The sequence below is a fragment of the Marmota monax genome, unplaced genomic scaffold (genome assembly GCF_021218885.2).
Source record: "Marmota monax isolate L192 unplaced genomic scaffold, Marmota_monax_Labrador192_F-V1.1 WCK01_AAM20220418_F8-fsc00290, whole genome shotgun sequence".
Taxonomy (NCBI): domain Eukaryota; kingdom Metazoa; phylum Chordata; class Mammalia; order Rodentia; family Sciuridae; genus Marmota; species Marmota monax.
This window is the reverse complement of record NW_026692628.1, coordinates 618,180-629,498: the sequence shown is the minus strand read 5'-3', so window position 1 is coordinate 629,498 and position 11,319 is coordinate 618,180. Positions and strand designations below refer to the sequence as shown.

General features: G+C 41.7%; 1 pseudogene; it reads right to left on the bottom strand.

Annotated features, from left to right (window-relative positions):
- Positions 1-480: 480 nt before the first annotated feature.
- Positions 481-11,319, bottom strand: part of LOC124093724 (large ribosomal subunit protein uL5-like) — a 31,744-nt pseudogene continuing 20,905 nt past the window's right edge.

Sequence of the window (11,319 nt, the reverse complement as noted above, 5' to 3'; positions counted from 1 at the left end):
GACCACCTATCCAATCTGACACAGGATTAATATTCAAAACACATAAGGAACTCAAAAAGTTATAACAAATAATCCAATTAACACATGGAGAAACGATCTGAATATATGTCTCCATAGAACTTCATCACTTCTTTCCATTTTTAAACCATTTTTGTTCATTTTCTTTGCTGTATCTAAATTTCTACTCAAACTACCCAGTTAAATTTTCGTTTCAATTAATCTTTTATCTTTAAAGCCTATGGAGCTACTTTATCACAATTCTCCATTTTTTTTTTTACAGTCTCATTATTTGACCATAATTTAGGCTTACCTTTTCTCATTTCTTTATACACAGTTAACATTCAGAATGTGTATGAATTCTGTGTGTAATATATATAATCTCAATACACATGATATGTACATATGTGTTCTCATATCTATAAACTGTAGTGCTCCACCACACAGGTGTTCGTGGGGTGCTATTTAAACTAATTCAGGAATTTATTTGCCATCATAGAATCCATCAGACCCATCAGACTTCTGCTGGAACCAGTGCATGACCTCCTCTTTGCCGAGTCTGTTTGGCTCCAATGCAGCTGGTTCTGAACTACTTCTCTGTGATGCTGAAACCTGGCCCACCCAGCACCACTTACAGATCCAGACTATAGATACTAATTCTTGGATAGTATTTGATGCCCAGATGAAGTATTCCTAGATCCCAAAACAAAAGTTGCCAGTAGCTAAAAATTTATTTTTTTCATTCATACCCACATACATTAAGACCCTTCTCCAGAATTTCTTCTGCCTTGGCCAAACAAACGATGCAGTGGACAAGAGTCCTTTCATTTCTCCTGACACCAGAGATCTGACAGTACTATCTAGCTTTGGAAAACACAAGTCTGACCTGTGGAGCTCTTCCAACACTTTGGCTGACTGGATCAGTCTGTCTCCACTCTCCCCCACACAGATGTTGAGGAAGAGCTTGTAGACACAAAGTTCTCCTAAGGGGTTCTCCTTTTCACCTCAATCCCATGATGTCAAACAGGGAACTACTTGAGGTCTAGTTTTAAAATACATCCCTCCAGAAGTATTTTGTTGTAGCTTTGCTTAAGCATTGTGGACAATAACCAGCTTGTTGCAAGATAATTCTACAAGAATAGTCTCACATTTCTACACATTCTGGGACTTACAAGTAGTATATTGCTCCAACAAGATTCAGAGACTGCTACACATAGCCATTTGCTCACATTTCAAAATATTCTCTCCCCCTCCCTCTGCCTCCCCACTAGGATAGGATGAGCCTATATGCCAGACATCCTATAACCTTTGATTCTCATATTCTGTGGGATCCTTTTGTAAAGCACAACCATACTTCAAAGGAACACTGAGCTACCACTACCTTATAACTGAAGAGATTGTGGTTTGGGGAACCAGTGCTGAAGGCTATTACAGTACAATCTGTTCTCTGACCAAGAGTCCTCCTGTCATCTATTAGATTTATGTCTAAAAATTTGTAGCAAGTTAACATTACTAGAAGTCTGCCATCTGGGGGAAAAAAGTTCAGAACCTGATGGTTTTACTGCTACATTCTATGAAACATTTTTTTTTTTTTTAATTTTTTATTGTGGGTTGTTCAAAACATTACAAATTTCTTGACATATCATATTCCACACTTTGATTCAAGTGGGTTATGAACTCCCACCTTCACCCCATACACAGATTGCAGATTCACATCAGTTACACATCCATTGATTTACAAATTGCCATACTAGTGTCTGTTGTGCTCCACTGCCTTTCCCATCCTCCACCCTCCCCCCTCCCCACCTCTCCCCTCCCCTCCCTTCCTCTCTCTCTACCCCCTCCACTGTATAACCCTGAGGATCTCCTTCCATTACCGTGCAATTTCCCTTCTCTCTCCCTTTCCCTCCCACCTCTCATCCCTGTTAAATGTTAATCTTCTTCTCCTGTTCTTCGTCCCTACTCTGTTCTTAGTTACTTTCCTTATATCAAAGAAGACATTTGGCATTTGTTTTTTAGGGATTGGCTAGCTTCACTTAGCATAATCTGCTCTAATGCCATCCATTTCCCTGTAAATTCTATGATTTTGTCATTTTTTAATGCAGAGTAATACTCCATTGTGTATAAATGCCACATTTTTTTTATCCATTCATCTATTGAAGGGCATCTAGGTTGGTTCCACAGTCTTGCTATTGTGAACTGTGCTGCTATGAACATCGATGTAGCAGTGTCCCTGTAGCATGCTCTTTTTAGGTCTTTAGGGAATAGACCAAGAAGGGGAATAGCTGGGTCAAATGGTGGCTCCATTCCCAGCTTTCCAAGAAATCTCCATACTGCTTTCCAAATTGGCTGCACCAATCTGCAGTCCCACCAGCAATGTACAAGTGTACCCTTTTCCCCACATCCTCGCCAGCACTTGTTGTTGTTTGACTTCCTAATGGCTGCCAATCTTACTGGAGTGAGATGGTATCTTAGGGTGGTTTTGATTTGCATTTCTCTGACAGCTAGAGATGTTGAGCATTTTTTCATGTACTTGTTGATTGACTGTATGTCCTCCTCTGAGAAGTGTCTGTTCAGGTCCTTGGCCCATTTGTTGATTGGGTTGTTTGTTCTCTTATTGTCTAATTTTTTGAGTTCTTTGTATACTCTGGATATTAGGGCTCTATCTGAAGTGTGAGGAGTAAAGATTTGTTCCCAGGATGTAGGCTCCCTATTTACCTCTCTTATTGTTTCTTTTGCTGAGAAAAAACTTTTTAGTTTGAGTAAGTCCCATTTGTTGATTCTAGTTATTAACTTTTGTGCTATGGGTGTCCTATTGAGGAATTTGGAGCCCGACCCCACCGAATGTAGATCGTAGCCAACTTTTTCTTCTATCAGACGGCGCGTCTCTGATTTGATATCAAGCTCCTTGATCCATTTTGAATTCACTTTTGTGCATGGCGAGAGAAAGGGATTCAGTTTCATTTTGTTGCATATGGATTTCCAGTTTTCCCAGCACCATTTGTTGAAGATGCTATCCTTCCTCCATTGCATGCTTTTAGCCCCTTTATCAAATATAAGATAGTTGTAGTTTTGTGGATTGGTTTCTGTGTCCTCTATTCTGTACCATTGGTCCACCCGCCTGTTTTGGTACCAGTACCATGCTGTTTTTGTTACTATTGCTCTGTAGTATAGTTTGAAGTCTGGTATCGCTATACCGCCTGATTCACACTTCTTGCTTAGCATTGTTGTTGCTATTCTGGGTCTTTTATTTTTCCATATGAATTTCATGATTGCTTTCTCTATTTCTACAAGAAATGCCGTTGGGATTTTGATTGGCATTGCATTAAACCTATAGAGAACTTTTGGTAATATCGCCATTTTGATGATGTTAGTTCTGCCTATCCATGAACAGGGTATATTTTTCCATCTTCTAAGATCTTCTTCTATTTCTCTCTTTAGGGTTCTGTAGTTTTCATTGTATAAGTCTTTCACCTCTTTTGTTAGGTTGATTCCCAAGTATTTTATTTTTTTTGAAGATATTGTGAATGGAGTGGTTGTCCTCATTTCCATTTCAGAGGATTTGTCGCTGATATACAGGAATGCCTTTGATTTATGCGTGTTGATTTTAAATCCTGCCACTTTGCTGAATTCATTTATTAGCTCTAATAGTTTCTTTGTAGAGCCTTTTGGGTCTGCTAGATATAGAATCATATCATCTGCAAATAGTGATAATTTAAGTTCTTCTTTTCCTATTTTTATGCCTTTAATTTCTTTCGTCTGTCTAATTGCTCTGGCCAGTGTTTCAAGAACTATGTTGAACAGAAGTGGAGAGAGAGGGCATCCCTGTCTTGTTCCAGATTTTAGAGGGAATGCCTTCAGTTTTTCTCCATTCAGAATGATGCTAGCCTGAGGCTTAGCATAGATTGCTTTTACAATATTGAGGTATGTTCCTGTTATCCCTAGTTTTTCTAGAGTTTTGAACATAAAGGGATGCTGTACTTTGTCGAATGCTTTTTCCACATCTATCGAGATGATCATATGGTTCTTATTTTTAAGTCTATTGATGTGGTGAATAACATTTATTGATTTCCGTATATTGAACCAGCCTTGCATCCCAGGGATGAATCCTACTTGATCATGGTGCACAATTTTTTTGATAAGTTTTTGTATCCGAGTGGCCAGAATTTTATTGAGGATTTTTGCATCTAGGTTCATTAGAGATATTGGTCTGTAGTTTTCTTTCTTTGAAGTGTCTTTGTCTGGTTTAGGTATCAGGGTGATGTTGGCCTCATAGAATGAATTTGGAAGTTCTCCCTCCTTTTCTATTTCCTGAAGTAGCTTGAAAAGTATTGGTATTAGTTCTTCTTTAAAGGTTTTGTAAAATTCTGCTGTATACCCATCCGGACCTGGGCTTTTCTTAGTTGGTAGTCTTTTTATGGTTTCTTCTATTTCCTCAATTGATATTGGTCTGTTTAGGTTTTCTATATCCTCCTGACTCAATCTGGGCAGATCATATGACTTAAGAAATTTATCTATGCCTTCACTATCTTCTAATTTATTGGAGTATAAGGATTCAAAATAGTTTTTGATTATCTTCTGTATTTCTGAAGTGTCTGTTGTGATATTGCCTTTTTCATCCCGTATGCTAGTAATTTGAGTTCTCTCTCTTCTTCTCTTCGCTAGCATCGCTAAGGGTCTGTCGATTTTGTTTATTTTTTCAAAGAACCAACTTTTAGTTTTGTCAATTTTTTCAATTCTTTCTTTTGTTTCGATTTCATTAATTTCAGCTCTGATTTTAATTATTTCTTGCCTTCTACTTCTTTTGCTGTTGTTTTGCTCTTCTTTTTCAAGGATTTTGAGATGAAGTATGAGATCATTTATTTGTTGGTTTTTTCTTTTTTTAAGGAATGAACTCCAAGCAATGAATTTTCCTCTTAGAACTGCTTTCAATGTGTCCCATAGATTCCGATATGTTGTGTCTGTGTTTTCATTTATCTCTAAGAATTTTTTAATTTCCTCCTTGATGTCTTCTATAACCCATTGATCATTCAGTAACCTATTGTTCATTCTCCAATTGATGTATGCTTTTTCCTTCCTTCTTTTATCATTGATTTTCAGTTTCATTCCATTATGATCAGATAAGATGCATGGTATTATCTCTACTCCTTTATATTGTCTAAGAGTTGCCCTGTGACATAATGTATGATCTATTTTTGAGAAGGATCCATGTGCTGCTGAGAAAAAAGTGTAACTGCTTGATGTTGGGTGGTATACTCTATATATGTCAATTAGGTCTAGGTTATTAATAGTGTTATTGAGTTCTATAGTTTCCTTATTCAACTTTTGTTTGGAAGATCTGTCCAGTGGCGAGAGAGGTGTGTTGACGTCTCCCATGATTATGGTGTGGTGGTCTATTAGACTCTTGAACTTGAGAAGAGTTTGTTTGACGAACATAGCTGCACCATTGTTTGGGGCATAAATATTTATGATTGTTATGTCTTGTTGGTGTATGGTTCCCTTAAGCAGTATGTAGTGTCCCTCTTTATCTCTTTTGATTAACTTTGGCTTGAAATCTATTTTATTTGATATGAGTATGGACACGCCTGCTTGTTTCCAAAGTCCATATGAGTGATATGATTTTTCCCAACCTTTCACCTTCAGCCTATGTATGTCTTTTCCTATCAAATGCGTCTCCTGTAGGCAGCATATTGTTGGGTCTTGTTTTGTGATCCATTCTACTAGCCTGTGTCTCTTAATTGGTGAGTTTAAGCCATTAACATTTAGGGTTATTATTGAGATATGGGTTGTTCTTCCAGCCATATTTGTTTATTTCTGTTACTAAACATTGTTTGTTTTCCTCTTTGATTATTTCCCCCCCCCCTTTACTGTCCTACCTCCCACTGTTGGTTTTCATTGTTATTTTCCATTTCCTCTTCCTGTAATACTTTGGCGAGGATGTTTTGAAGAGATGGTTTTCTAGCTGCGAATTCTTTAAACTTTTGTTTATCGTGGAAGGTTTGAATTTCATTCTCCATCCTGAAGCTTAATTTCGCTGGATACACAATTCTTGGTTGGAACCCATTTTCTTTCAGTGTTTGAAATATGTTATTCCAGGATCTTCTAGCTTTCAGAGTCTGTGTTGAAAGATCAGCTGTTATCCTGATTGGCTTGCCCCTAAATGTAATCTGCTTCCTTTCTCTTGTAGCTTTTAAAATTCTCTCCTTATTCTGTATGTTGGGCATCTTCATTATAATGTGTCTAGGTGTGGATCTCTTATGATTTTGCACATTCGGCGTCCTGTAGGCTTCTAGGATTTGGGATTCTGTCTCATTCTTCAAGTCTGGGAAGTTTTCTTGTATTATTTCATTGAATAGACTGCTCATTCCTTTGGTTTGGAGCTCTGTACCTTCCTGTATCCCAATGACTCTTAAGTTTGGTCTCTTAATGTTATCCCATATTTCTTGGATGTTCTGCTCATGGTTTCTTAACAGTCTTGCTGAGCTGTCTATGTTCTTTTCCAGTTGAAATACTTTGTCTTCATTGTCTGATGTTCTATCTTCTAAGTGTTCTACTCTGTTGGTAGTATTCTCCATTGAGTTTTTAAGTTGGTTTATTGCTTCCTGCATTTCTAGGATTTCTGATTGCTTGTTTTTTATAACCTCTATCTCCCTGTATAGTTGATCCTTTGCTTCCTGGATTTGTTTGCGTAATTCGTTGTCGAAGTGATCTTTCATTGTCTGATTTTGCTGTTTAATGTCTTCCTTGATACTCCAGATCATCTGAAGCATGTATATCCTGAATTCTTTATCTGACATTCCATCTGCTGCAGCTGTTACCTCTTCTAAAGTTGCGTTGACCTGCATTGCTTGTGGTCCTTTCTTTCCTTGTCTTTTCATACTGCTTGCGTATCTTTCCTGCAGGTGCGGGCGGCGGCTCTGCTCTCTCCTTATTCCAATTGGGGTGTTGTGGCTACCACGCCTGTAGGTCACTGGGCCTGTTCTGGGAGCTGGTGGCGGCTCTGTTCTGCCCCTACTCCAATTGGGGTGACGAGTGTACCACGCCGGCAGGCCACCGGGCCTGATCCGCCGGTCGGTTGCAGGTTTGCCTACCCTGCAGGCGCGGGCGGCAGCTCTACTCTGCCCCTACTCCAAATGGGGTGACGTGTCTGTCGTACCAGCAGGCCACTGGGCCTGTCCCGCTGGTCGGTCGCACATCTGCCCACCTTTCGGGCACGGGTGGAGGCTCTGCTCTGCCCCTACTCCAATTGGGGTGTCGTGACTACCCTGCCTGCAGGACGCTGGGTCTGTTCCTGGCAAGGGAGGCGACTCTGCTCTGTCACTACTCCAATTAGGGTGGTGTTTGTACCACGCCGGCAGGCTCCTGGGCCTGATCCGCCGGTCTGTTGTAGGTCTGCCTACCTTGAAGGCGCGGGCGGCGGATCTGCCCTGCCCCTCCTACCACGCCTGCGGACCCCTGGGCCTGATCTGCAGGTTGATCACTGGTCTGCTCACCCTGCGGGCACGGGTGGCGGTTCCGCTCCGCCCCCACTCCAATTGGGGTCACGTGACCACCACACCGGCAGGGCCTGATCCGGGCGTGGGAGAAGGATCTGCTCTGCCCCTACTCGAGTTGGGGTGACGTGTGTACCACACTGGCACGCCACTGGGCCTGACCCGCCAGGCTGTCACAGGTCTGTTTACCTTGCAAGCGCGAAGGGCGGCTCTGCCCTGCCCCTCCTACCACGCCCATGTACTACTGGGTCGTGGGTCTGCCCACCTGGCGGGTGTGGGTGGCGGCTCCGCTCCGCCCCCTCTCCAATTGGGGTCACGCGGTCACCACGCTGGCGAGCCGCTGGGCCTGCTCCGGGGGCTGGCGGCGGCCCGGCTCCTTCCCTCTGGCTCGAGGACAAATTGAGGAGACTCGGGTGACTGAGCCTCACCCCCCTTACCAGGAGACCAACTGCTTATGTCACTGCTGGTATTTATGAAGATCTCTCCTCCACCGCTTTCTGCTGACATCAGATCTCTGCCATGTTGGTATCCTATGCGAATGGCAGCATTTCGTTCCCCTTGCCGGGCAACCCAAGCAACGGGTGAGTCCTGACCAGCCCTCAGCAGGACCCGGACCGAGACACAGTTTCCGCGGGCTCCTAGCCCCGGTCCAGGGAAGTTCCGGGAGCCGGAACTCGGCCGCTCCGTGCTCGGTGTAAGCTCCTATAAGTGTAAGCTCCAAGAAGCAGCCCCCGCGGGCTCAGTTCCGGGAGCCGGAATTCGGCTTCTTGGTGCTTGGTGTATGCTCTGATAGTAGCAGGGTCCAAGAAGCAGCCTCCGCGGGCTCCGCAGCCCTGAGCCAGGGCGGTTCCGGGACGGTTCCGGGAGCCGGAACTCGGCCGCTCCGTGCTCGGTGTAAGCTCCTCTAAGTGTAGGCTCCAAGAAGCAGTCCCCGCGGGCTCAGTTCCGGGAGCCGGAATTCGGCTTCTTGGTGCTTGGTGTATGCTCTGATAGTAGCAGGGTCCAAGAAGCAGCCTCCGCAGGCTCCGCAGCCCTGAGCCAGGGCGGTTCCGGGACGGTTCCGGGAGCCAGAACTCGGCCGCCCCGCGCTCCGTGTTCACTCCGATAAGATCAGATTTTAAGAAGCACCCAGGCGCTGAACCCTAGCAATCTGTCTGCGAGCCACAGGCGAATTGCAGCCTGAAATTACCTGTTCTATGGCTGAATGAGCTGCGGTCAGTCAAAAACAGGTGTGGTGACGTCAGTTTACCAACATGGTGGCTGCTGGCCTCCTCTGTGGTCTGACCGGTGTGGAGAACAGAGATGGACCGCTTCCTTCCCCCGTCTCGAACCCAGAATTCAGCCCTGAGTGCGGTGCTTGCGCGGCTGGCAGAAACTGCAGCACTGTAACCCTGCGTCTCTATCCCAGCGCGCCTTGCAGACTCTAGCCGCGGGGCGATTTGCTGAATAAGCAGTTTTACCCTCCGTGCGACAAACCTCTCGCGTTTGAGTCCCCGTAGCCGATCCTCGTGCGATGGAAATCCTTCCTCCAGGTTCCGGCGCACCCCACTATTGCTGGAAATTCCTAACAAGATATCCTTTAGCCGTCCTGACTTGTCATACTCCCACACAGTGAAGCAGCACACGGGGGTAATGCACTCCCCTCACCGCCATCTTCTCCAAGCTCCTATGAAACATTTTTTAAACGAATTCCAATTCTTCCAAACTATTCCAAAAAATTGAAATGAAGTAACTGTCAAACTTTATACAAGGCCAGCATTACCCTTCTATCAAAACCATACATTACATACAATAAAAAAGAAAACTGCAGACGTATAATATCCCTGATGAATATAGATTTTTCTCAATACTAGTAAATGGAATTCAACAGCATATGAAAAAGATCATACACCATGATTAAGAGAGACTCATCTCAGGGATGCAAAACTGATTCAATATATGCAAAATCAATTACAATACAACACACCAAAAGAATGAAAAACTGTATCATCATTTCAATAGGTACAAAAAAATCACTAAAATACAACATTTCTTCATGATAAAAACTCAAAAATATAGTAGGTACAGAATGAGTACATCAAATTACTAAAGGTTATGGTATATGAAAAACCCACTAGTTGTGGGGAAAAACTGAAGGTATTTCTTCTAAGACAGAAACAAGCCAACAATGTCCACTTCCACCATTTAGTATATTTAAGAAAAAGAAAGAGCATCCAAATTGGAAAGAAAAAGTTATAGAATCCATATTGCACATGACATTTTAATACATAGAAAAATATAAATACTCCACCAAGAAGCTGTTCGAACAGATATGTTCAATGAAGTTGAAAGCTATAAAAAGCAGCATTTTTATTCACTAATGAACTTGCAGAAGATGGTAATAAAGCAATCTAGTTCACAATAGCTACAAAAATTACATATTTAGGAATAAAGTTAACCAAAGAAGTAAAAGATCTCTACAAGAAAATTCTCAAGCACTGATGAAAGAAGTTACAGGGGACAGAAGAATTGGACAAGAAATACTATTGTTAAAACAACAGTACTCCCCAAAGCAATCTATAGATCAACGTAATTCCTTTTAAAATCAAGAATTCCTTCACAAAAGTAGAAAAAACAATTCTAAAATTATATGAAACCAACAACAACCCAGAACAGTCAAAGTCATCCTGAACAAAATAACAAAAAAGCTAGAGGCATCACAATATTTGACTTCAAAACTTATTACAAAGTTACAGTGACCAAAAAACTCATGGTAGTAACATGAAAACAGAGAGACCAGTGGAACAGAATAGTGAACCCAGAAATTAATCCTCTTCACCCAGCCAATTAATTTTTGACAAAGCCACCAGGAACCCACAATGAAGAAAGGACAGACTAATAAATTGTGCTGTCCAATTTGGATATACATATGTAAAAGAATGAAATGAGTATGCTTCCTTTTACCATACATAAGCAACTCAAAATGGAATGAAAGCCCTACATGTTAAAGCTGCAACTATAAAATTACAAGAAAATGGAAAACCTTCAAGACACTGGTATAGGCAAAGATTTTCCAAAATAGGACCCCGAAGGAACAGGCAACTAAAGTAAAAATATACAAATGAGATTATGTTGAACTAAAAAGCCTCTGTCCAACCAAAGAAATAATCAAAAAAATTAAGAGACAATCTATAAAAATGGAAAATACTTGTGAATTACTCATCTCACAAGGAATTAATATCCAGACTATGTTAGGAAGTCAAAAACTGAACACAGAAAAAATAAACCTCCAATTAAAAAATGCACTGAAAAAAAAAATGCACTGAAGAACTAAATATACTTCTCAAAAACACAGACCAAGGTACTGTGGTTATGGCTCAGTGGTAGAGTGCTTGCCTAGCATGTGAGAGTCACTGGGTTTGATTCTCAGCACCACATATAAATAAAGATCCACTGAAAACTAAACAATATTTAAACAACATATTATATATGACATACAAACGTTCAATAAATATATGAAAATCTCAGTCTTACTAATCACCAGGAAAACAAAAACAAAATGAGTTATCTATCATCTCCCTTTTGATTAATAATTTGAATGGACTAATGGGTGGTAATTGTAGGCAGGTAGGATGTGGCTGGAGTAGGTAGGTCACTAGGGACTTTCCCCTAGAGATTGTCATCTGTGGCTCCTTGCTCTCAGCTCTTCCTTCTCCCTGGTTGTCATGAACTGAGCAGCTTCCTTCTGCCAAACCTTTCTGCCATGATGTTCTATTTCACCTTAGACCCAGAGCTACAGAGCAGGCCAAACATGGACTGAACCTCCAAAGACCAGGAGCCAAAATAGACT